The sequence below is a fragment of the Oryzias melastigma genome, linkage group LG17, assembly GCF_002922805.2.
Source record: "Oryzias melastigma strain HK-1 linkage group LG17, ASM292280v2, whole genome shotgun sequence".
Lineage (NCBI taxonomy): Eukaryota > Metazoa > Chordata > Actinopteri > Beloniformes > Adrianichthyidae > Oryzias > Oryzias melastigma.
In genome coordinates, this window is record NC_050528.1 from 6,706,496 (window position 1) to 6,729,977 (window position 23,482).

The 23,482-nt window shown below is 36.2% G+C and overlaps 1 protein-coding gene across 12 annotated transcripts in view; it reads left to right on the forward strand.

Moving 5' to 3' along the window:
• Positions 1-9,390: 9,390 nt before the first annotated feature.
• LOC112147179 (adhesion G protein-coupled receptor L2) overlaps positions 9,391-23,482 on the forward strand; it is a 168,723-nt gene continuing 154,631 nt past the window's right edge. For 9 of the 12 annotated variants that reach the window (XM_024273361.2, XM_024273363.2, XM_024273366.2 and 6 more), the window contains exon 1: positions 9,392-10,045. The gene's annotated coding sequence lies outside the window, so the exon portion shown is untranslated. Of the gene's footprint in view, positions 10,046-23,482 lie in introns of all 12 variants that reach the window. The other 3 variants (XM_024273374.2, XM_024273368.2, XM_024273369.2) reach the window with 1 other exon arrangement.

Sequence of the window (23,482 nt, forward strand, 5' to 3'; positions counted from 1 at the left end):
AAAGGAAAAAAAATCAAAGAATCCCAAATTAGCCAAAAGAGCTAACATGTAGTTGAAATACTAGCTAAACAAAACACCCTAAAGCAACAGAAAAAACCCTAAATTAGCTAAAACAGCTAGCACGTAGCTGAAATATTAGCTAAACTCCAATTTAGCCTAAAAAAATCTTAGTAGATGCCAAAACAGTTAAAAAAAACAACAGAATGTCAATTTTTAAAAATTAAAAACGGTTACTTTTTAACACAATTATGAATAATAAAAAGACGGGAATATTATTCCAGAATAAATCAACTTAAATCTTAAATAACTTTCAATATTTTACTCTCCATAAAAATATATTTTGTCAAAATTATACAAGTTAAAAATAAGCAGAAGATAACATCCTGCTATTAATCACAATTAAATAAAATGATCTGGAGGGCCGGATAGAATTACCTGGAGGGCCGGATCCGGCCCCCGGGCCTCGACTTTGACCCGTGCTTCAAAAATTCCCTTTCCACCTGGTTAATTCCCTTTTACCCGTGACTGGAGTGTTTTCCTTTTCTTAAATTCTTTATTGAAGCCACATGTAACAGAGATCACTGACCCGACTATGTTTTTTGGCTGTCGTGTAGACGGTAAGTGACATTTAGAATATTAATACTCGGCGATCAAGTGTTTGCTCTCTTCTTGGGTAAATACACCCCTTGCTTGAATTTGCACCGCTGAGGCGGCTCTTTTATTACAATGCTCCAAAACAGGGTCTAAAAATAGGACGGAGTGTTTGGGAAGAGTGAAATCTCCCACTAACTATATAATATCATGTTCAAAAGGAAGCTGCATGTGGTTGAACTTTAGAAACTGGAGGAAAATGTTATCACAAACCAGCGGCGGGGATCTTTTTTCCCTTCCAGAGCATCGATTGTTGAGAGAACGACAACATAAACTTCACGGGGAAATGACGGAGCTCCGCCTCCACCTGCTCAGGTGAGGCCTGAAGGCTGCCCGGCCCATCGGGGGTCTAATGGTTTTAATGATTGTGGTTGGTGTGTAAATCAAACCATTATCGTGAGAAAATGTGTATTTTTTTGGTCCTTATCGCCCACAGCCAGAACTGTCGACAAGTCCTGTCTGAGTAATTGTGCTCAAAAATGTTGTTGTCATTAAAAACATATCATATTTGTTAGCAAATGGCAATTTAATGCAAATGTTTTTTCAGCTTGAGCTGAAATCTTAGAGGGACTTTTAGCTTTAAAAACTACAACTTTTGGGGTTTTTCACAATTCTGTTCTACTGTCTAAAGTCTAAATCCACATTTATTTAGAAAAATCTGTTTATTTTTAATTTACATTTCCTGCTAAATTATAAATTGTAATTTTAAGACATCAGAACACGTTTTCTTTACTTATTTAGTTTAACATTTACATCATTTTATGTGAAATTTTTGCATCATTATCAATTTCAAAAGTAAAACTTTCAATACAAAAAATGATGTTCCAGCACTTTAATTCTCTTACAGTTTTGAAAATTAATTTTCTTTTTTTTATTGTATTTATTTTTTTTTTAAAAGGTATAAGAATTTTACATGGATTCCAACTATTTTTTACATGGGTTATAGTTTTATATTAACAAACAGACTAAAAATATATATATAAAAGAGAAATTAAAAATATTATCCAATGATCGAGAGTTTCTATTTGTCATGTTTTAGTCTCAACGTCAGCTTCTCCATAATGAAGATTTCCTCCACTTTTATTTAAATAAAAAATCTAAACTCTGTTATTTTTTTATGGTTTTGGGTTAATCAATATTCTGTTATCTGGCTTTAAGTTTAAGCTCACCAATTTAGTTTGGTGTTAAATCAAAAAAGAACCAACATTCTCTGCAGAATTCGTACTTAAATACGTTATGAATTGTAAATATACTGTAACCCATCAACAAACATATTTCTTTTTTCAATGGCCTCTTATATTCCAAATCGTCTCTATTTCCAAATTTTCAAAATAAAAAAAGGTGTTTTAGTGATGAAATCTTACGGATTTTTTAAATTTAAAGTGAAGTTTAATTGTGAAAAACCTGAACTCTATTATAGCTTCAAGTTTTCAACTCTATTCTCCAGTCTAAAGTCAGAATCCATATTTACTTCTTCTGGTTTGTCCAAAATAATTTATTTAAAAAAAAAAAGAAAAAGGGAAGCAACATTTTCAGCATATTTCTGACTTTTCTTAAACACATTTTGTTTTGTTTTTTTGGTAAATTATTAATAATTGCATCTTTTGATACCAAATTAATCATCAATAAATAGTAAAAATTCCACTTTTAAAACTTTCAAAATAAAAGTCTGCTTTTACACATTTCAGATTGTCCTAAAATCTTAGGGAGACTTTTAGGTTTGAAATGTACATTTATTGTGAAAAACCTTAACTTGGAAATCGTTTGGGTCAATCGAAAGTCAGAATCCAAATTTACTTCTTCTGGTTTTTCCAAAACAGATTATTTTTAAATTTAAAAAAATGAACCAAGAAATTCTGCAAAATTTTGTCTTAAATTAATTATGATTTATAACTCATCAGTAAATGTATTTTTTATTTATTTGATTGATTATTGACAATTACATAGTTTGATACCAATTAATTACCAGAAATACAGTAGATGGTCACATTTTCAATACCAAAACTTTCAAAATATAAAAGTCTGTTTTTAAATTTGAGCTTTGAAGTTTACTTTTATAGTGAAAACGAGAGTTTTTGAGTTGTTGAGTCTAAAGTCAGGATATAGTAGAAATAGTGTAGTTTTAATTAAAAAAAAAAATCAAAATCAAAATTATGAAGTCTGTTTTAGCTCATTTTTCAGCTTCTGCTGAAATCTTAGGAAGACTTTTAGTTTTGAGATGTACTTTTATTATTTCAGTCTAAAGTTAAGATCCATATTTTCTTCTGTTTTTTTAAATTTTTTTGTATATTTCATTTTACTTTTAAATGTTTTTTGTAAAACTACGCTGTTTTAGATAAAAAATAAATAAAGAAAAAGGAAACCAACAAATTCCACAAAATTCTATATTCAAAGAATTATGAACTGTAATTATCAGAACACATATTTGTATTTCTTTGGGTTGATTATTAGCAATTACATAATTTGATACCAAACTGATCAACAATAGATGGTTTTCAAAACTAAAACTTTCAAAATTATAAAGTCTGTTTGTCACATTTTTTCAGCTTGTGCTGAAATCTAAGAGAGATTTTCAGTTTTGAAATGTACTTTTATTTTACCAACATGAACTTGGATATAATTTGGAGTTTTTGGGTTCAATCTAAAGTTGTATTTCTTCTGGTTTGTCCAGTTTTACATAAAAAAAAGAAAAGTAAAAGGAAAACGACAAAATCTGCAAAATTCAAACTCAAATGAACTGGAATTACAAAAAACACGTTTTGTTTATTTATTTAATTGATTATTGATAATTACATATTTTGATACTAAATTGATCATTCAAAGCTTTTAAAACTAAAACTTTCAAAATAAAAGAGGGTGTTTTAGCTCAGTTTTCAGCTTAAGCTGAAATCTTATAGATTCTTTTATCTTTTAAGTGTACTTTTATTGTGAAAAACCTCAACTCTGTTCTGGTTCTGAGTCTTTGGGTCACTCACAACTCTGTTCTGCAGTTTAAAATCTGAATTTCCTTCTCTGGTTAAAAAAGAAAAATTTTATTAAGTCGAAAGAGAACAAAGAAATTCACATTTTTTTTCAGCATAATTCTGGCTTAAATACATTATGAACTGAAATTAAAACACATCAGCACACATTTGTGTTTATTCTTTTATTGATAATTACCTCTTTAGATGTCAAATCGTTCATCCATAGCTGGTCACTATTTCAAAACTTTCAAAATAAAAGAGAGTGTTTTAGCTCAGTTTCAGCTTTGCTGAAATCTTATAGAAACTTTCAGCTTTCAAATGAAGTTTTAAGGTAAAAAACCTGAACTCTGTTCTAGTTTAGAGTCTTTTGTTGCTCATAACTGTATTCTTAAGTCTAGAATCCACATTTCCTTCTTCTGAAAACAGTTTTAAATTCAATAAAAAGTACAAGGGAACCAACATTTTCGGATTTAAATGAATTAAAAACTACAATTATAAACACATATTTTTATTTTTTTAATAGGATTATTGATAATTACATATTTTCATGCCAAATTGTTCATCCATAGCTGGTTTCAATTTCGAAACCAAAACTTTCAACATGAAACGGCTGTTTTAGCACATATTTGTTTGGCCTGTAAAATTCCCTCCGAACAAAAACTCGTCATTTGTTTCCTTGTTTATTTTTTCTCCTTTTTTTGTTTGCGTGGAAAGAGAAAAGATTAGAAGCAGAGTGGTTTAGCTTTAACAGGCTGAGTGGGATTATAGAGGACTGCCTCAAAGAACTGGCATCCAGGAGAGACAATTTATTTCCTGTCCAAACCAGTAGTTTCCAGACTTTGTTGTGTTTTACATTTTATTCCTTTATACTCACTGCCCACTTTTGCTTGTTTTTTTATGTTTGGTTTAGGCTTTTAGTCATTTAAAACTTTGGAAGAAATCTCAGCTTTCAGCAAAATCAACCCGTTTCTGATTACCACAGAAGAAGAAAAAACAAATAACTGTTTTTGTGTAAAAATTCGCTTTTTTTTACCAGCTGCATGTGTGGCGTCATGCAAAATTAAAGGACATACCAGTGGTTTTGCATGATTTAGCCCTTTAACCACAAATGTTTAAAGGCTGATTAGCATCAAAGCTAACCAATTAGCGAAAGAGTCGCATTCGGGAGAGTTGGACAAACCGTAGACGACCAGTTTTTCCAAGCGACCGCTGGCTTTAATTCAGTTGTTTACAGTATAAAAATCAGCAGAACTGAAAAAACGCACAACAAGGGGCTCTGCCGCTCTCCTTTTAATGTCATGTGCACGAGGGAATGCCGCACCAATGTTTTTAGAGACTAACTTTAAGTCTTTGAGGCTGCACATACACAGTAAACAACAACAAAAACTCTTGCAGCCCTGCAGGATTTAGATTTTTTAATATTTATGATTAAGTTTTGTCCTCTTCGTCATATTTTATTTGTGCAGACAAAAAAATGTGATTATTGTGTCAATGCTTACTAAGCATTCACACTTAAGTGATTCTGCTGCTCCTTTCCGTACGTTTTTCGGCACATAAAAACTCAATCAACTTTCAGCGATTTCAGCAATATTGGTATCAAAACGTTCATCTCGTTCAGGACATTATTGTTTGTAGTTTTGGTGTTCATAAACGTTGTAGTTTTTGAATTACTGAGCAAAATATGCCTCTTAATAGATTAGCAACAAATATTTCCATGGGATATGTTTTAATCTTTTATAGTAATTTTCAAAAACATTTGGAGTTTAGCTAATATTTTAACAAAATGTTAATATTCTTGGCTAATTTTTAATCTACTGGAGTTTTTTTAGACTAATTTAGAGTTTAGCTAATATTTTAGCAAAATTCCAACATTTTGGGCTAATTTGTTAAGTACTTAAGTTTTTGTAGGCTAGTTTAGAGCTTAGCTAATGCAAAATGCTAACGTTTTTGGCTAATTTTTGATGTACTGAGGTTTTTTAGGCTAATTTAGAGCTTAGCTAATATTTTAGCAACAGGCTAATGTTTTGACAAATTTATTTTACTGAGGAATTATAAATGATTTTGGAGTTTAGCTGGTATTTAAACAATGTTCTGGCTCTTTTTTTAAGCTAATTTGGCATCTACTGAGTTTTTTATGCTAATTTAGATCTTAGCTAATATTTTAGCAAAATGCTAACGTTTTGGCTAATTTGTGGCATACTGAAGATTTTAAAGGCTTAGCTAATATTTTAGCAACATGTTAACATTCTTGACTAATTTAGTGTACTTAGGAATTATAAACTATTTTAGAGTTAAGCTAGTATTTAAACAATATGATAGCTCTTTTTTGGCTAATTTGGCATCTACTGAAGTTTTTTAAGGCTAATTTGGAGTTTAGCTAGCATTTTAGCAACATAAGCTACTAACATTTTGGCTAATTTGTAATGTAGTTAAGTTTTTATAGGCTAATTTTGCTATTTTTTTAGCAACAGGTTAACGTTTTTTGGCTAATTTGTTATGCACTGAGGTTTTTAAAAGCTTAACTAATATTTTAGCAACAGGCTAACATTTTTGACAAATTTAGTTTACTGAGAAATTTTAGGATATTTTGGAGTTTAGTATTTAAGCAATGAGGTAGATTTTTTTAGGCTAATTTGGAATTTAGCACATATTTAAGCAACAAACTAAATATCTTTGCAAAATGTATAAGGGATTTTTGACTTTAGCGCTCTTTCATAGTTTTTAATGACATTTCCAGTGTTTTAGCACATTAAAAAATCTTCAAATAGCTTTTGCATTTTCAGCAAACCCCTTCAGCAATTGTGTCACCATTTTCAGCAAAAAGCTTCAGCATCTTCAGCGACTACTTTCACCAAAAGCCTTCACACTGGGATTATCACAGGTAATGCAACTATTCTAGTTTTTAAAATTATTTTCACGTTTTCACACCAGAATGGATCATTTGTGCACCAGAACTCACTTATTGCACAATAAGTTCAACTTTTGCTGCATTAGAAAAACCTGAGTGTAGTTTCAAAAGAACTTGGTGCGATCCAGAATGCTGTTTTAGATTCTCTGGTGTTGACAGGAATGAATGAAGTCACTGAAATGACATGATTTCATCGCATAAACATATGGATGAAAGCTGAATGTTTGCTCAACATCTGCTCCGAGGCAACGCTGGAACATCACTGTCAGTGTACCAGCAGTTTGGGAGCCGTTTTTGTTCACCGTTAGATGTGTTTCTCTCAGAAATTGGGGTTAAGTGAAAAGCTTTGAAGTTTAAACGCAATTTCAGTCACTTTACATAGCAAGTACCCGCGGATCGGCCATGAAGCCAGATGTGCTGCAAGTAACATTTTCTCGAGTTCCACAGAATATAAAGAATTAAATAGAATAGAAGTTTCGTTGTTATCGAGTTATTTTCTTTCAATCCAACCAGATCAATCTGTCTGAAACTTATATACTATTATTATTACTTTTTTTTAATAAGACAAAATGATAATCGATTTTGGAAATGACCATTTGGATTGAGACATGGTCGGTTTATTTTACTGTAATGAAAAAACTATTATCACAACATGTGATTGCATCAAAAAATGATCAAACCATCATTACAGTCTAATGCAGTGATGGACAAACTGCAGTCACACGTTAAACTATTCAATCTGGACCGCCAAACTAGAATAAACTTTATCGATAATCCTAATTATTGTTTATTTTCCCCGTATTTCAGGTGTTTCGTCATAGATGGTGCAATATAGAAACTGTATGTCTAAGCTAAGAAAGTTATTCTGCATTCATGTTTCCTTTTTTTTTTTTTTTAGATTTGTTGTTTTTCTATGTGTAATTTCTTAATCAAGATTTTTTCTGATCATTCCAACGGTAAATTTGTGTTTTTCTATAGGGGACATCATCCCAGTTGGCACCAAAATGAGAACAAAAAAGTCACAGTTTTGAAATAAACACTCCAAAATGTTCTGTTTTAAAAGATATTAATCTTAATGAAAATGAGCAAATTGTGAATTTTATGTTATTTCTTTCTCTTATAAAAGGGATTATCCAAAAACGCCACACATCTGGCTCTTCAGTCAAATTTTAGAATGATTTCAAATCAAAAAGTTTCCTCAACCCTGGTGTAATGTGTGGAAACACTTTGAATTTAGCAAAGACGTGACCATATAATGTCCCGTTTTTGTTATTTATATGTGGAATAACAACAGTGGGCTGAACTTTTATGAAGCCAAACTGTAAATAGATTTGCCATTAATTCTTGTTTGGACACATAATTCATTTAAACTTGATTATTTTGCAAGAAATACAAGGAATCTAGAAAATTGGTAGTAGCAGGTATTTATCTCTGAGTTACAATAGTTGAATTTTTGAATAAAAATGTAGTGTTTCCGCTACACAAATGTGCAAAACTTGATAAAAACAAATAAAATTTTGCTATTACACAGTAATAATTATGCGAATACAGTATTTATTTGTAGGGTTAGAGACCAGAGGAATACGCAAAGGATGCCTGTTACAAGTTCATACGGTTCAAAAACACATTTATTAAATAATATTTATGACACAAATGAGGACTATCTCTCTGTACTTTAAATTCACTTCCTCCTAAGTCAAATAATTAACACCTCCCACGGATGATAATTATTCTCCACAATTCTCTTCGTCAGCATATCAGGATTTTTTCGGTCACTTCTGAGTCGGCTGATGCCATTTCTCCATGCAGGGGATTTGAGAGAAGAGCGCCCCCCTCCTTCCTGAGGGAGCTACGCCTCACTCTGCTGTGCAGAGATACACCTCAGCAGCGCAGCGCCTCCTTCGGGTTCAAACATTTCATACAAGCGTCTTGAGTTGTCCGAGTTTTTGTGATGAACTGGAAGAGTCACGGGGGAACGCTAAACACGCACCAACTCGTGCGATAAGTCATAGAAAACCATGAATAATACTTTGATTTACAGCAGATATATATTATTAGATATATATTGAAGAGATTTTATGAAATCTTGGTTTTTACAGAGGAGCTGTGGATCCATCAATTCTCTTGTGCACTATTGTCGCTGTTGGTCACATGACTTATTTGATTTGAAAAAAGCATTTCTGTTGCAATTTTGCCAAATATGTCATTTTTTATACAACTGCAAGCACACTTTTTTTTAAAAGTTTGATTTGGTAAATTTATTTTTGCAAATCAAATGTGTGCACTTTCACAGTCAATGGAAACACAGCTAGATAATCAAAACGAGTCAATATCGCGTATGAATCGGATCGGCAACTATAAATTATGATAAGAATCGAATCGTTGAAATGAATCCTTAAAATCCAAAGAAAAACACACAAGTTACTGCACCTCATTTAAAATTTCTGAAAGATATTTTTCAAAACTGACTTTTTCTTGTCAAAAGGTAATATTTAATTTCTTTTATCTATTTTTGTCACGTTGCTGCTTCCTTCTAGCCTAAAGTGATTCAGCTCCAGCCAGTCAGAATAATGTTTCTCCAGCCTCGTTATTTTTATGCTGATGTGCTGTTTTGATTCCTACTAATCATCCAGGTGAAAGCCTCTGCCCACACTCCTGGAATTTTAATGGGGTTAAAATTAGTATTTTATTTACATGAACTGCTTTGGATTTTTGTTAATTAATAGCCTTGCACAACAAGAGCTGATTAAAAAAATCAGCACTTTGTGGATTGTTTACATCACCGGGAGAAAACGCAACCTGTTTGTGCTTTCACACCTGCGTCAGATCTGAAGCGGGGACCTAATTAACGAGGATCCGGTCCGGTCCGGTCCGTTCCGGCTCCGCGCCAGCTTTTGCGCGGCGCCCTGCACAGCCAGCTGCTGCAGAGCAGGGGACCGGTGCGCCGTCGCTCCTCGCCTTGTTTGCTTCCAGTCCGGCTGTCTGCGCGGCGTGTGGATGAGACGCAGAGGGAGGAACCGGGAGCGCACCCACCGACGGACTAAAAAAAAAAAGTCCCGCTCTCCCCCCTCCGTGCATCAGACCGTCGGGGACTCTCGGAGCGACCCGGCGCGCGGAGTTGCGCTCCACAGCCAGACTGAGGCGCATCTCGTCTCCTTGAAGTGCTCCCTTTTCATGCAGTCTGTCGGAAGGAGTCTGGAAGGAGGAGGCGGAGGAGGAGGAGAAGGAGGAGGAGGGGAAGTAACGATCGTTACTTTTTGAACAGACCCCCTCTTTTTTTTGCCATGGAGCTACCCGTCCGGTCCAGGACGCACGGGCTCGTGGAAGCGCAAAAACCGGCCTCGTGGATCCGCAACATCTGTGAAGAAGAATGCAGCAGAGCCCCGGACGCGTCCCTCTAGTTTCTGCTGGCTTCTTTCTCAAACACAGAAGAGGTTTCGGTGGGGGGGCCTCCCGGTGCGCAACTCAATTGGATCCCACTCCGCGCCACGCCGGGATCGGTGGGTTTTTGGGGCACAGCACTGTAAGTAGCCTTCAGGAGCGCATGTTTGACTCTTTCAGGGGGAGATGCTGGGTTATTGCTCGTCCAATCAATACCATTTATTTACACTCCCAAGATGGAATAAGGCAAATGTCACGAAACGGGCCCACGGGCTCCTCCAGCAGCTGGAAACTGATGAGATCGATACGCAGCCCGTGGAGGATGGTGTTATTTGTGGGGGCTGCCGCAACTTATATCAAGTTGTTTGGCTCCTATGGAATTATTAGTATTGTTTTTTAGGAAATCTCCAAATCAGATTTAAAATGAAAAGAATCAGACATGCAGCGTTTGGATGCTACTGTCTCCATTTACTTCTCCATTTTGCTGCTGTAAAATAAGATCATTTCACAGAGCATGCATAATTCACAGACCTGAGCCAGCCATGTGTGATGATGGGACACACACACACACACAAACACACACTTTAGTTTTTAAGGGCTGGAGGAACCACATTTCAGTCTTCCTTTGAAGCGGGGATATCAAAGTCAGTCGCACAAGGGGCCAAAATCCAAAACACACAAAACATTTATTGAACACTCTAAAACGACATCTTTAAAACTCTAAAACAGCAACTTTTTAACCAAATTATGAGCTAGATAAATAGCACTACCTGCGACAATGCTAGTGTAAAAGCTGAAATTGAGAGCTAAAAACGCTAAAGCTCATGCTAAAATATTAGCTAAATGCCAAATTAGACTAAAAACAAACTTAGATTAGCTAAAACAGCTAGCGTGTAGCTGAAAAAATACCTAAACTTCAAAATAAGCTGAAAAACAAAAAAAAAAGGCTAAATTAGCCAAAACAGCTAGCATGTAAAAATTAGCCTAACTCCAGAATAGCCTAAAAAACTTACTAACATACTTGCTAAACTCCAAAACAGTATAAAATAATAAAAAAACTAAATTAGCCAAAACGGATAGCATGTAGCTGAAATATGAGCTTAACAAAAAATAGCCTAACCAACGGAAAAAAGCCTAAATTAGCTAAAACAGCTAGCATGTAGCTAAAAAAATACCAACATTTCAAAAAAGGTTGAAAGATAGAAAAAGGCTAAATTAGCCAAAACGGATAGCATGTAGCTGAAATATGAGCTTAACAAAAAATAACAGAAAAAAACCCAAAATAGCTAAAACAGCTAGCATGTAACTGAAAAAATACCCAAACTTCAAAATAAGCTGAAAAACTGAAAAAAGGCTAAATTAGCCAAAACAGCTAGCATGTAAAAATTAGCCAACTCCAGAATAGCCTAAAAAACTTAATAAAAAGCCAAAATTAGCCAAAATAGCTAGCATGTAGCTGAAATATTTGCTTAACTTCAAAACAGTATAAAATAATAAAAAACCTAAATTAGCCAAAATGTAGCTGAAATATGAGCTTAACAAAAAATAACGGAAAATAGCTAAAACAGCTAGCATGTAACTGAAAAAAATACCTAAACTTCAAAATAAGATGAAAAACTGAAAAAAAGGCTAAATTAGCCAATACAGCTAGCACATAAAAAATAGCCTAACTCCAGAATAGCCTAAAAAACTTATTAAAAAGCCAAATTTAGCCAAGATAGCTAGAATGTAGCTGGAATCTTTGCTAAACTTCAAAACAGTATAAGAATTATAATAAGCCTAAATTAGCCAAAACTGATAGCATGTAGCTGAAATATTAGCTAAATTCCAAAATAGCAAAAATGATCTGGAGGGTTGGATTTAATTATTGATATGTCCTTTAAAGAGACTTCAGTAAGAATCACTGGAGAGCACGACACCGGACTTTAGGGTCAAAATAAATAACATTTATTCAAAATGTCAGGGAACATTTGGCACAATTTGTGAAATCAAATTATGTAGATTTTTCTGAAATTTCTGGAGTTTTTGTTAGCAAAAACACATTTTTTAGTTAAAAAAAAGGTAAAAAATTGAACATTTTTAGTTGTCAAGTCATGACGCCAAACAAATTCATTCATATTTGGACGTTTCTGATGAGGGGACGGCCATTTTGGAACAAAAAGCGTTGAAAAGTTTGCTCCATTTTCTGTTTTCGAAGACTTTTTTCAAACTTCAGATTGGACGGGGTGCGGTTGGTGGGGACAAATGGTTGCCCCCCCCCTCCCAGACCAACAACCCCCCACACCTCGACTCCCATCTCTCACCCATCCAGACATGCTGGTTTTTTTTGGTCCATTTGTCTTTCTGGGAGGAAAGAAGTGCCATCTCATCTCACATTGCGCAAATGGTTTCAGTGCATACTAGTGTGAATTCTAGCAGCTTTTTGTAACTGCCAATTTCCATATCAAAGTGTCTGCATTTCAATAGGGAGAACTTGAGCTACCAGCCCCCCCCACCACTACCACCGCCGCCACATTTCCTCCATTGCGGCGGGCGGCTTCTTGCTGGTTTTGGTGTCGCTGGAGGAGGTTCTGGACACGCCGCTCGGCCCGGTGCGTGTGTGAGGACCGAGTGTTTGTGTTGAAACCAGATGGATTTTATGTTTTAATTAAAAAATAAAACTAAAAGCTTTTAAGGGGGAATTCTGAGGCTGAAACATTTTCCTCAGCGCGAGCAGAACATGTCATCAAAGGTTGCACGGGAAAAAAATAGATTATTAAGTTTCTGAAAATCTCCGTCTGCATTCTAGAGGAATTTGTTTTCAAGTGGCTTCTTGAAAACTGAAGGGTTTAATTTGACACTGATTGAGTGAAGATGTAAAGACATTCATGCTTTGTGCGACACTGAGCGCCTATTGGTGTCTGATTGTTTTTCTGTCTAAGAGATAATATTTGTTTCCAATTTTGTGCAGCTGTTGTTTGTTGGAGAATCAAGACTCTGTTTATTTTGATAGATTTCTATTTTTTCCTCCTTTTTTGCACAATTTATCCTTCAAATTCAAAGATCAAATACGTGTGTCAAAGTCGAGGCGCAGGGGCCGAATCCGGCCCTCCAGATCATTTTATTTATTGTTATTAATGGACTGATGTTATTTTCCGCTTATTTCTAACTAGTACAATTTTGACAAAATATATTTTTATGGAGTAAAATATTAAAAGTTATATTTCTGTATTTTTGTTATTTAAGATTATGTTAAAAAGTTTGAAAGTTTTTAAAATTTGACATTTTGCTCTCTTTTTGGACTATTGTGGAATTTACTAAGATTTTTTAGGCTGTTTTGGTTTGAAGCTGATATTTCAGCTACATGGTGGCTGTTTTGGCTATTTTTTTTAAATTATTATTATTTAGTTTTTTAGGCTGTTTTGGAGTTAGACTATTATTTACTCGCTATCATGAAAAATTTGGGCTTTTTCAGTTTTTTCGGGCTGTTTTTAAGTTTAGCTAGTTTTTCAGCTACATGCTAGCTTTTTTGGCTAATCTAAGTTTGTTTTTTTGGTTTTTTTTAAGTCTTTTAGGCTGTTTTGGAGTTGGCTAATATTTACACGCTAGCTGTTTTGGCTGATTTAGGCTTTTTTCAGTTTGTTCAGCTATTTTGAAGTTTTGTTATTTTTCAGCTACACGATAGTTGCTTTGGCTGATTTAGGCTTTAAAAAATGGGGGTGGGGTGTGTTAGGCCATTTTAGAGTTAGGATAATATTTACACAGTAGCTTTGTTTTAATTCATTTTTTTTTTAGTTTTTATGCTATTTTAAAGTTTAGCTATGTTTTCAGCTACATACAAGCTGTTTTGGCTAAACCAGGTTTTTCATTTTTAACTTTTTAGGCTAATTTGGCATTTAGCTAATATTATAGATGTCTATCAGCTTCAGAGTTTTCAGCTATCAATGTTAGTGTTTTCAGTGATCAGCTTTAGCTTTTTTAGCTATCAATTTCAGCATTTTTAGCTACAAGCTTCAGCTTTTTTAACTATCAATTTCAGCTTTTCTTAGCAATCAGCTTTTCAGCTATCAACTTCAGCTTTTTTAGCTTTCAGCTTCAGTGTTTTCAACTATCAGCTTCAGTGTTTTTAGCTATCAATTTCAGCATCTTCAGCTATCAGCACTTGCGTCTTCAGCGGTCAAATTCACAGGTAATGCTACATATCTAGTTCATAATTATGTTAAAAAGTTACAGTTTTAAAGTTTTAAAAATGTAATTTTAGAGTGTTTAATAAACGTTTATCCTGTTTGGCCCGGGACCTAAGGTGTGTTTTGGATTTTGGCCCCCTGTGTGATCAAGTTTGACACCACTGAAACAGATTTCGATTGAGCAGAGGACTAGTCCCGCCATCATCTTTGGGTAAACGGGTTACTACACAGAGATCGTGATCACCATTAAATCCGACCCCTTTATGGTCGTGGGTTCTGGGCGCCAACGCCAGCCAACTGCTCCCCAACAGGCCGGAGAAGGGAGCTCGCTCTTTCCTCTCCTTCCTTTGTTTGGCCAAAATAACATCACAAAACCCCGGAGAGAGCGGTCGGAGCGGGAGGGCTCTTTCCAGTTTGAAGCACAAAGAGCAGGAAGGTGGAGGAGAGGGAAAAAAAAAGAAAAAGGAAAAAGCAAGACGTCACCTGCCATCTTCTATCAAGGCAGGCCTGACTGCTGTCTTGTCCAATTTCTTCAACTCACTCGTGGTGGAAAGTTGGACAAACAAATGGACAGAGAGAGAGGGGGGCTACAGGAAGGGATGAGTAATCATCGATGGCTTTGGAATCGGATTGATTTTACATGAGAGAGATACTGGATGGGGAATTTGGGGTTTTCTTCTGTTTCTCAGCTCTAACAAAGAACACGCTGCCCGCATTCTGTATGTGTGGGAGGATCAGGCAGGGGCAACCGTGGTAAGTTTGTGGAGTCGAGAAAAAAGTAAAGGTGGAGTGGAAACCATGCTGCGGCGCTGAGCCTGAGCCCGCTCGTTCAAATGACTAAAAAGCTGCTGAGGAGGAGAGGTACAAGCATTCTGCTCGGTGGAGGCTGCTGTCAGAGAAGTAATTGGCATCAGTGCTCTCTGGAAGATGGATTTTCTCCTGCTCGCTGCAGAACGCTCTGGAGTCCGGGGAAGCGGCTGCATGTGAGAGGTTCACGGCAAACCTGACATTTGACTTTGTTTGATTCTTGAAAGAAACGGCTCATTTCTCATTGATTAGATAAGAAATGAAAAACACAAAAGGAGGTTTTTGTTTTTTAAGACAACCCTTGGGCCTCAGAAAACAACGATTTTGTTATTTCTAATCTGATTCTGAAGGAAGTTTTATTTTGAAAATCTACTGGATTTTCTATCACATCCGACTTATTCTTGTCGCATGTCACGTCACACAGAAATATATACACTACTTTATTAACCCTAGAACACTTTTGCTAAAAAAAAAGTTCCGCCATCTCTTTTGCCTGATATCTTTTACCTAATGTAATATACCCAATAATAAGTATTTGTCATAAAAAATATGTCAACACATGATAAATTATTTTCAGCTGTGGTTTATGCAACAACATGAAAAAAAACATTGGAAGATCCTGAAAACATGCTAAAAAAATTAGGAATATAAAAAAAAAAAAATCCAGAAAAAATATTTAAGTTGAACACTTAGCCTTTGGTCTACCCATTCCTTCAAGAGTTTATCCAGGACATTTTTACTTGGGTGAAAATCACCCGTTCACAGTTTTAAAGCGGCTGCTCCGACCGCTAAATCAAAACCCCCAAAAAACATATTAGTAAAGTTTATTTTTGCGGAAAAGAGCCAATGAGGAAATAAAAGAAGAGACTTTAATTTCAAAATAAAAGATCGCTACATTTTCTCTTTTTAGGCTGTTTTGGAATTTAGCTAATATTTAAGCTGTTTTGGGTAATTTAGGCTTTTTCAATATTTTAAGGTTGTTTTTCAAATTTTTCAACTACATTCTAGCTGTTTTGGCAAATTTTGGCTTTTATTCAGTTTTTCAGGCTACTTTGAAGTTTAGCTATTTTTTTCAGATACATGCGAGCTGTTTTTTTTTATCTTTTATGTTAATTTTTTTAGGCTAATCTGGCATTTAGCTAATATTTTAGCTGGCTATCAGCTTCTGCATTTTCAACTATTAGCTTAAATGATTTTAACTATCAGCCACCGTTTTCAGCAATCATTTTCAGAGTTTTCAGCAATCATCTTCAGCGTTTCCAGCTATCAGCTTTAGTGATTTCAACTATCAGCCAGCGTTTTCAGCTATTGGCTTCAGGGCTTTTCAGCTATCAGCTTCAGCATTTTCAGCTATCAATTTCAGTGTTTTCAGCTATCAACTTACGGCACCGTTTTCAGCTATCAGCTTCAGCGTTTTCAGCTATCAGCCTCAGTGATTTCAGCTATCAGTCAGCAAGTCAGCATTTTCAGCTGTTAGCTTCAGGGTTTTCCGCTATCAGCTTTAGTGATTTCCACTATCAGCTACAGCGTTTTCAGCTATCAACTTCATCCACCGTTTTCAGCTATCCGCTTTAGCATTTTCAGCTATCAGCTTCAGGATTTTCCGCTATCAGCTTTAGTGATTTCCACTATCAGCTACAGCGTTTTCAGCTATCAACTTCAGCATTTTCAGCTATCAACTTCATCCACAGTTTTCAGCTATCCGCTTTAGCATTTTCAGCTATCAGCTTCAGTGATTTCACCTATCAGCTTCTGCGTTTTCAGCTACTAGCTTCAGTGATTTCAGCTATCAGCACCGTTTTCAGCTATCAGCTTCAGCGTTTTCAGCTATCAGCTCCAGGGTTTTCAGCTATCAGCTTTAGCATTTTAAACTATCAGCTTTAGTGATTTCCACTGTCAACTTCAGCATTTTCAGCTATCAATTTCAGCATTTTCAGCTATTAACTTCAGTGTTTTCAGCTATCAGCTTCTGAGTTTTCAGCTACAAGCTTCAGTGATTTGAGCTATCAGCCACCGTTTTCAGCTGTCAGTTTCAGCGTTTTCAGCTATCCGCTTTGGCGTTTTCAGCTATCAGCTTCATTGATTTCACCTATCAGCTTCTGCGTTTTCAGCTACAAGCTTCAGTGATTTCAGCTTCAGTATTTTCATCTATCTCGCCCCGCATCCTAAGGAGTGTTTTGGATTTTGTCCCCCTGTGTGATCAGTTTGACACCCCTGCCTCATACGAAGCCTCACTTTGACTGTTTACAGTGTTCTTAAGTTAGACAAAGAGGAACAAACGGTCGTGTGCTGTAAGGCAGTTAACCCACTGTTCCTTTTTGTCAAGAAACTACTTTCGAGGGAGAAAAATTTCCCCCCTCTTAGCACAGCCTCCTGCGTCTAAGATGACGGTTAACTTTCCCCCACTGGTTTAAAAATGGATGTTTAATGATCAACAGAGGCTCTCAGCTTCGGCTCCAGCAGTCACACTGGCTCTGTGTGCACTCGGATAGGAAAGCTGCCCCCTCAGTGTCGTCGTGGGTTGCTCCACTAAAAAAAAAGGCTAGTTCTTGAGTGATGGATCATCAGAGGTCCCTTTGGGATGTGTGTTAACCCTTTGGAGTGTCCCTGTCGGGGAGCCGTCGGCCGTGTGTGATGGATGTGTCCCGGGTGTTTAGGCTCCATATATCAGAAGATTAGCGCTGACCTGTGGGCTGTCTGGGCCGCCCTCAAAGCTTCTTGTCCAGCGTTGGCTTATATTAGCATATAGGACACTGGCCCGTCTCAGGGGATGCAGAAGATAGTGTTCTTTATCCGCCTCATCATAGCACAGGTCACAGGAAGTGTATAGTATAAAGACTAGTCGGCATTAGCTACATCTGACAAGTCATCTGTCTTCAGGCTTCTTTAAAACACTAAATAGCACGGTGCAATTCATTTAAAAACTGCGGTTCCTCAATCACGGTCGCCTCGAATCATATAAATATGTAAAAGTGGTCACTTGGTTTGGGTGTAACCTTGTTATTTCTCGATGAATTGGAAATAAAGGAATTGGCACAGGCCCTGCACTCATCTTTTATCGCCCAAATGAGGAATCTGCAGGGCTGTGTTCACGTGATGGACAGCCTCGCTTTTCCTATTAAGTGCTTCCACGTGAACAGCACAGACACATTTGCAAAACAGCTCGAAAGGTTGAATTAAACCCTACATCCAGGCCTCCCTTCACTCACCCGCGGATTCCTTCCAACAATCATAAAAAACACTTAAATGTCACCTCCCACGGCATCCGGCTCTTGTTGTGTCTTTATGTATAGATAGAATGCTTCAAATGCCAGTTCTGTTGTGTGCATTAAGAAAAAAAAGCACAAGAACACCTGTAATCTGCAGGCTATTGGGCTTCCATCTCTAATAGCCATTTGATGTCTATTTGGTGTCAGCCGGTGCCTTGTGATGAAGCCAATCTATTTTCAAGGTGAGGAGATGTTGTTAAAGCCCTTGAACGTTCCCTGGGCTTTGACTGGCAGGCGTTGTCACAGAGGATAAGGAGGAAGAGGAGTCACAGTACAAAAAGAATCTATTACCCAGGATGGAGCGTGCTTTCACAACGTGTCAGGGAAGTCAGCCATCTTGCTCGCTCTTGATGTCTGGGATCGTCTCTTGTCGGCGCTACAAGGGAGCGGCCTTCAGGTTTCATTTTGGTAGTCGCCATAAGTAATATTATTGATGTTTTATACTTTAGCGTAATACTATGATGAATCGTCCTGTAGAAACTGAACCGGTGAGGCGTTCATCAGTGTCAGCGGATAATCTGTTTAGTGATCACTGGCAGCATTAAACCAAAGCAAAGTGTTGCAACATAAATGGCACTCCGGCGGAGAGGAGAAAGAAAGAAAGAAAGAAAGTAAAAAAGGAAATATGGAAGCGGAACTCAGCTGAGTCTTTTCTTGCAGAGTTGTGCTGATTTCCGCCACTTCAAAGGCATCTTTAGTGCGGCGAGAAAGGGAGCGCGGGATCGAGAGAAGGAACCTTGTTGTTGATCAGCCAACCAAATCAGATCTTGATATTTGAAGAGTGTGGTTGTGATTGCTAATCACTCCACTGCTGAGTTTTAATTAGGAGACTCATAAGCATTCTGTCATTCTTCAATAGAGCACAGTCAAGCATCAGATCACTAAAAAAATCATTTGATGCCTTAGTAGCTGTGGCTGCAGTAATGAGCTGCGTTTTTGTTACTGTGTAGTTCAGGGGTGTCCTGATCAAACGCACAAGGGGCCAAAATCCAAAACAAACCTTATGTCGCGGGCCGAACAGGATAAACATTTATTGAACAAACTAAAACTACATTTTTAAAACTTAAAAAATGTAACTTTTTACCATAATTATGAACTAGATATATAGCATTACCTGTGATAATGCTAGTGGGAATGCTGTAAACTGAATTTGGCTGCTGAAGATGCTAGTGCTGATAGTTGGAGATGCTGAATTTGATAGCTAAAAACACTGAAGCTGATAGCTAACTAAATGCCAAATTAGCCTAAAAAAACAAACAAAAAAACTTAGGTTAGTCAAAACAGCCTTAAAAAACGGAATCAAGCCTAAAATAGCCCAAACAGCTAGCATTTAGGTGAAATATTAGCTGAACAAAGCAGCCAAAGAAAGAGAAAAAAGCTGAAATTAGCCAAAGCAGCTAGCATGTAGCTGAAACATTAGCTAATTCCAAAACAGCCAGAAAAAACAGAAAAATAGCCCAAACAGTTAGCATTTAAGTGAAATATTAGCTAAGCAAAATGGACAAAAAAACAAAGCAAGAAAAACCTAAATTAAACTTCAAAACAGCCTAAAAAATGGAAACAAGCCTAAAATACCCAAAACAGCTAACATTTAGGTGAAATGTTAGCTAAACAAAGCAGCCAAAGAAAGAGAAAAAAAAGCCTAAATTAGCCAAAACAGCTAGCATGTAGCTGAAACATTAGCTAATTCCAAAACAGCCAGTAAAAAACGGAAACAAGCCGAAAATAGCCCAAACAGCTAGCATTTAGGTGAAATATTAGCTAAGCAAAATGGACCAAAAAAAAAACAAAACAAGAAAAACCTAAATTAAACTTCAAAACAGCCTAAAAAATGGAAACAAGCTAAAACTGAAATATTAGCTCAACTCCGAAATGGACCAAAACAGGAAAATAGGCTAAATTAACCAAAACAGCTAGCATTAAGGTGAAGTATTAGCTAAACAAAATAGACCAAAAATAAAAAAACAAAACGGAAACAAGCCTAAAATACCCTAAACACCTAGCATGTAGCTGAAATATTAGCTAAACAAAACATCCTGAAAAACAGAAAAAAGCCTCAATTAGCCAAAACAGCTAGCATGTAGCCGAAGCATTAGCTAAATTCCAAAATAGCCTGAAAAATGGAAACAAGCCAAAAATAGCCCAAACAGCTAGCATTTAAGTAAAATATTAGCTAAACTAGACAGCCAAAAAACAGAAAAAAAGCCTAAATTAAGCAAAACAGCTAGCATTTAGCTGAAATATTAGCTTAACTCCGAAATTGACAAAAAAAAACAAAAAAACAAACAAACAGAAAAATAAGCTAAATTAGCCAAAACAGCTAGCATATTGTGATATTTCATATTAGCTAAACTATGAAATAGCATTAAAAATCTTAGTGAATGCCAAAATAGTCCAAAAAGCTAGCATAATGCTAATTTTTAAACTTTATAGCCGTAACGTTTGAACATAATTATGAATAATAAAAAAGCAGGAATATTATTCCAGAATAAATCAACCTCGGGCCATTAATAACAATAACATAAAATGATCTGGAGGGCCGGATATAATCCCCTGGAGGGCCGAATCCGGCCCCCGGGCCTTGACACATGTGTCATGTGTTTTATTCTACGCTGATTCACATTAGCATCATATCTGAGTTTCGTGTGCTTTAACCTAAAACATTTCTTGTTGCAGGACTTGCCACACTGTTTTATTGCCCCTTTTCTTTTTTTCTCCTTGTGGATATCACTCTGATCTTATTTTCAATGGGTCGGTTTCTGTCCTAAGACCTTTGTTAGGACATTTTAATTACAGCGGAGCTGGGAGTAATTGATCTTGGTTTAGAGGGATTTTATTGTCAGCGAGAATGAGGCTGGCCGCTAATACGGCCGAGCAAACGTCTGCACCTCCGGCCACAAAGAGCGGGCGCTCCGTCCTCATTGGCCGTCTTTTAACTCAAAGAGGTGTCTGTCTTTGTAACCAGTCACTGCAGGCACTCTGATATATCTGTTCCCAGCATTCCTGCTACCTGGAGTGTTCTCTTACGAGGCACTTTCTTCATGGTTCCATGTTGTCACCCACAATCTTTAAAATTTTATAAGGCTGTTAGATAATGCTTCCCGATGAAGGTGAATTATTGATGGTCTTGTTCCTATGAGTGGGACAGGGCAGGCTTTTAACTCTCTGAGCTGCACGGTCTCTCATCCAGTAACTAGGGGACACCGCACAAACACCCAAAGGAATGATGTACTGGAGGAGGAAACAAACGGAGGCAGGAGGCTGAAAATAAAATAAAAAGAAGCATGCATCCTCTACGCCACAGCACAAGGAAAACTTGGCAGCGGAGAGAAGCTTTGCATCAATAAAAGCCTTTTCGGTGTTTTTCCAGCGCTGAGAGGTTAGGTGTGCTGGCTTAGACGCAGAGCAGTCTGGCTCGGCTTTTTCCTCATTGTGTCAAAACACGTGTTCAGCTCTGCTGCAATTATTAACTCTGGGTTTTTTTAAAGCGTTTGCAGACGAGTAAACTTCGTGGTCAGTTTGTGGTTACTAGAGGTTGTGGATAAGTTAATTAACTGACCAAAAGAGAATGAATCAACAGTGTCTTCTTGGTGGATCTAAAAACATCATCTTTTGATCTATTTTGAAACTGTTCCCAGTGGTCTTTTATTTTTTAAAGGTTTATGCTAAAATGTGTCGTTAGGACATAGTTTAACCAAATCTGAATTGTTTCCCTATCCCTCCAAGCGGCATTTGTAGAGGTAGGGAAGTCCGAAATTGTATAACGCTAAGCTAGCATTTCTGTTTTCCTCTTTACTGTGATTTTCCTCTTAGCCTAGGGGTCTGCAACCTCCGTCTCAGGAGCCACATGTGGCTCTTTTACCTCTCCATGGTGGCTAAAGAAAAAATAATAATAATAGTAATTTTCAAAAAAATTAGAGTTTAGCTTCTGTTTTAGCAACATGGTAACATTTTTTGCTAGCTTGTCGTCTACGGGGATTTTTATGCTACTTTTGAGTTTAGCTTCTATTTTAGCAACATGCTAATGTTTTTGACTAATTTAGTTTAGTGATTAATTTTATGCTAATTTAGAGCTTAGCTTCTATTTTAGCAACATGCTAACGTTTTTGAATAATTTAATTTGATGCTAATTTGAAGTTTAGCTAAATACTGATTTTTTTCAGCTAATTTGTTATCTACTCAAGTTTGTTTGGGATAATTTAGAATTTAGCTTCTATTTTAGCAACATGCTAACATTTTTCAGTCATTTAGTCTACTAAGGAATTTTAGGCTATTTTGGAGTTAATCTAGTAATTGAGCAACGAGCTAGCATTTTTTTGGGTGATTTGCTCTCTAATTAGTTTTTTATGCTAATTTGGAGTTTAGCCAATATTTTAGCAATAAGCTAACATTTTTACCATTTTGTTATCTACTGGTGTTTTTAGGCTAATTTAGAGTTTAGCTTCTATTTTAGCAACATGCTAACGTTTTTGACTAATTTAGTTTAGTGATTATTTTTATGCTAATTTGGAGTTTAGCTAATATTTTAGCAAAACGCTGATTTTTTTTCAGCTAATTTGTTATCTACTCAAGTTTTTTTGGGATAATTTAGAATTTAGCTTCTATTTTAGCAACATGCTAACATTTTTGACTCATTTAGTTTACTGAGGAATTTTAATCTATTTTGGAGTTAAGCTAGTAATTGAGCAACGAGCTAGCATTTTTTGGGAGGTAATTTGGCCTCTAATTAGTTTTTTATGCTAATTTGGAGTTTAGCCAATATTTTAGCAATAGGCTAACATTTTTTACTATTTCGTTATCTACTGGTGTTTTTAGGCTAATTTAGAGTTTAGCTTTTATTTTAGCAACATGCTAACATTTTTGACTAATTTCATTTACTGGGGAATTTTTTGCTAATTTGGAGTTCTGCTATATAGTAATTAAGCAACAAACTAAGTTTTTTTTCGCTAATTTGGCCTCTACTAAAGGTAAAAGGTACAAACAAAAAATAAAAATCCCATTTTGAGATGTGATAGTTTTTTTATATTTTGCTTTTGTTCGAGCCAAAAATACTTCACATAATTCACATTTACTAAAAAATAAAAATGGATCTTGTCGCGTTTTCAAATGGAGAAAAAGATCCAGCTGCTTACTTTTTTAAAGACCGATGAACAGGTTTCTCACGTGCATCTGATGAGACTGTAAAGCTGCGCTGCACGTGCATGATGATGTCATCAAGTAGGAGGGTCTTCTGATTTTAAAGAGACCATTTTTCCATATCTGTCCGTTTGGAGGGCCAAACGTAGGGCTAAACGTAGGGCTAGGGAGAAGCAGTAGGGGAAGAATTTGGATTCTATT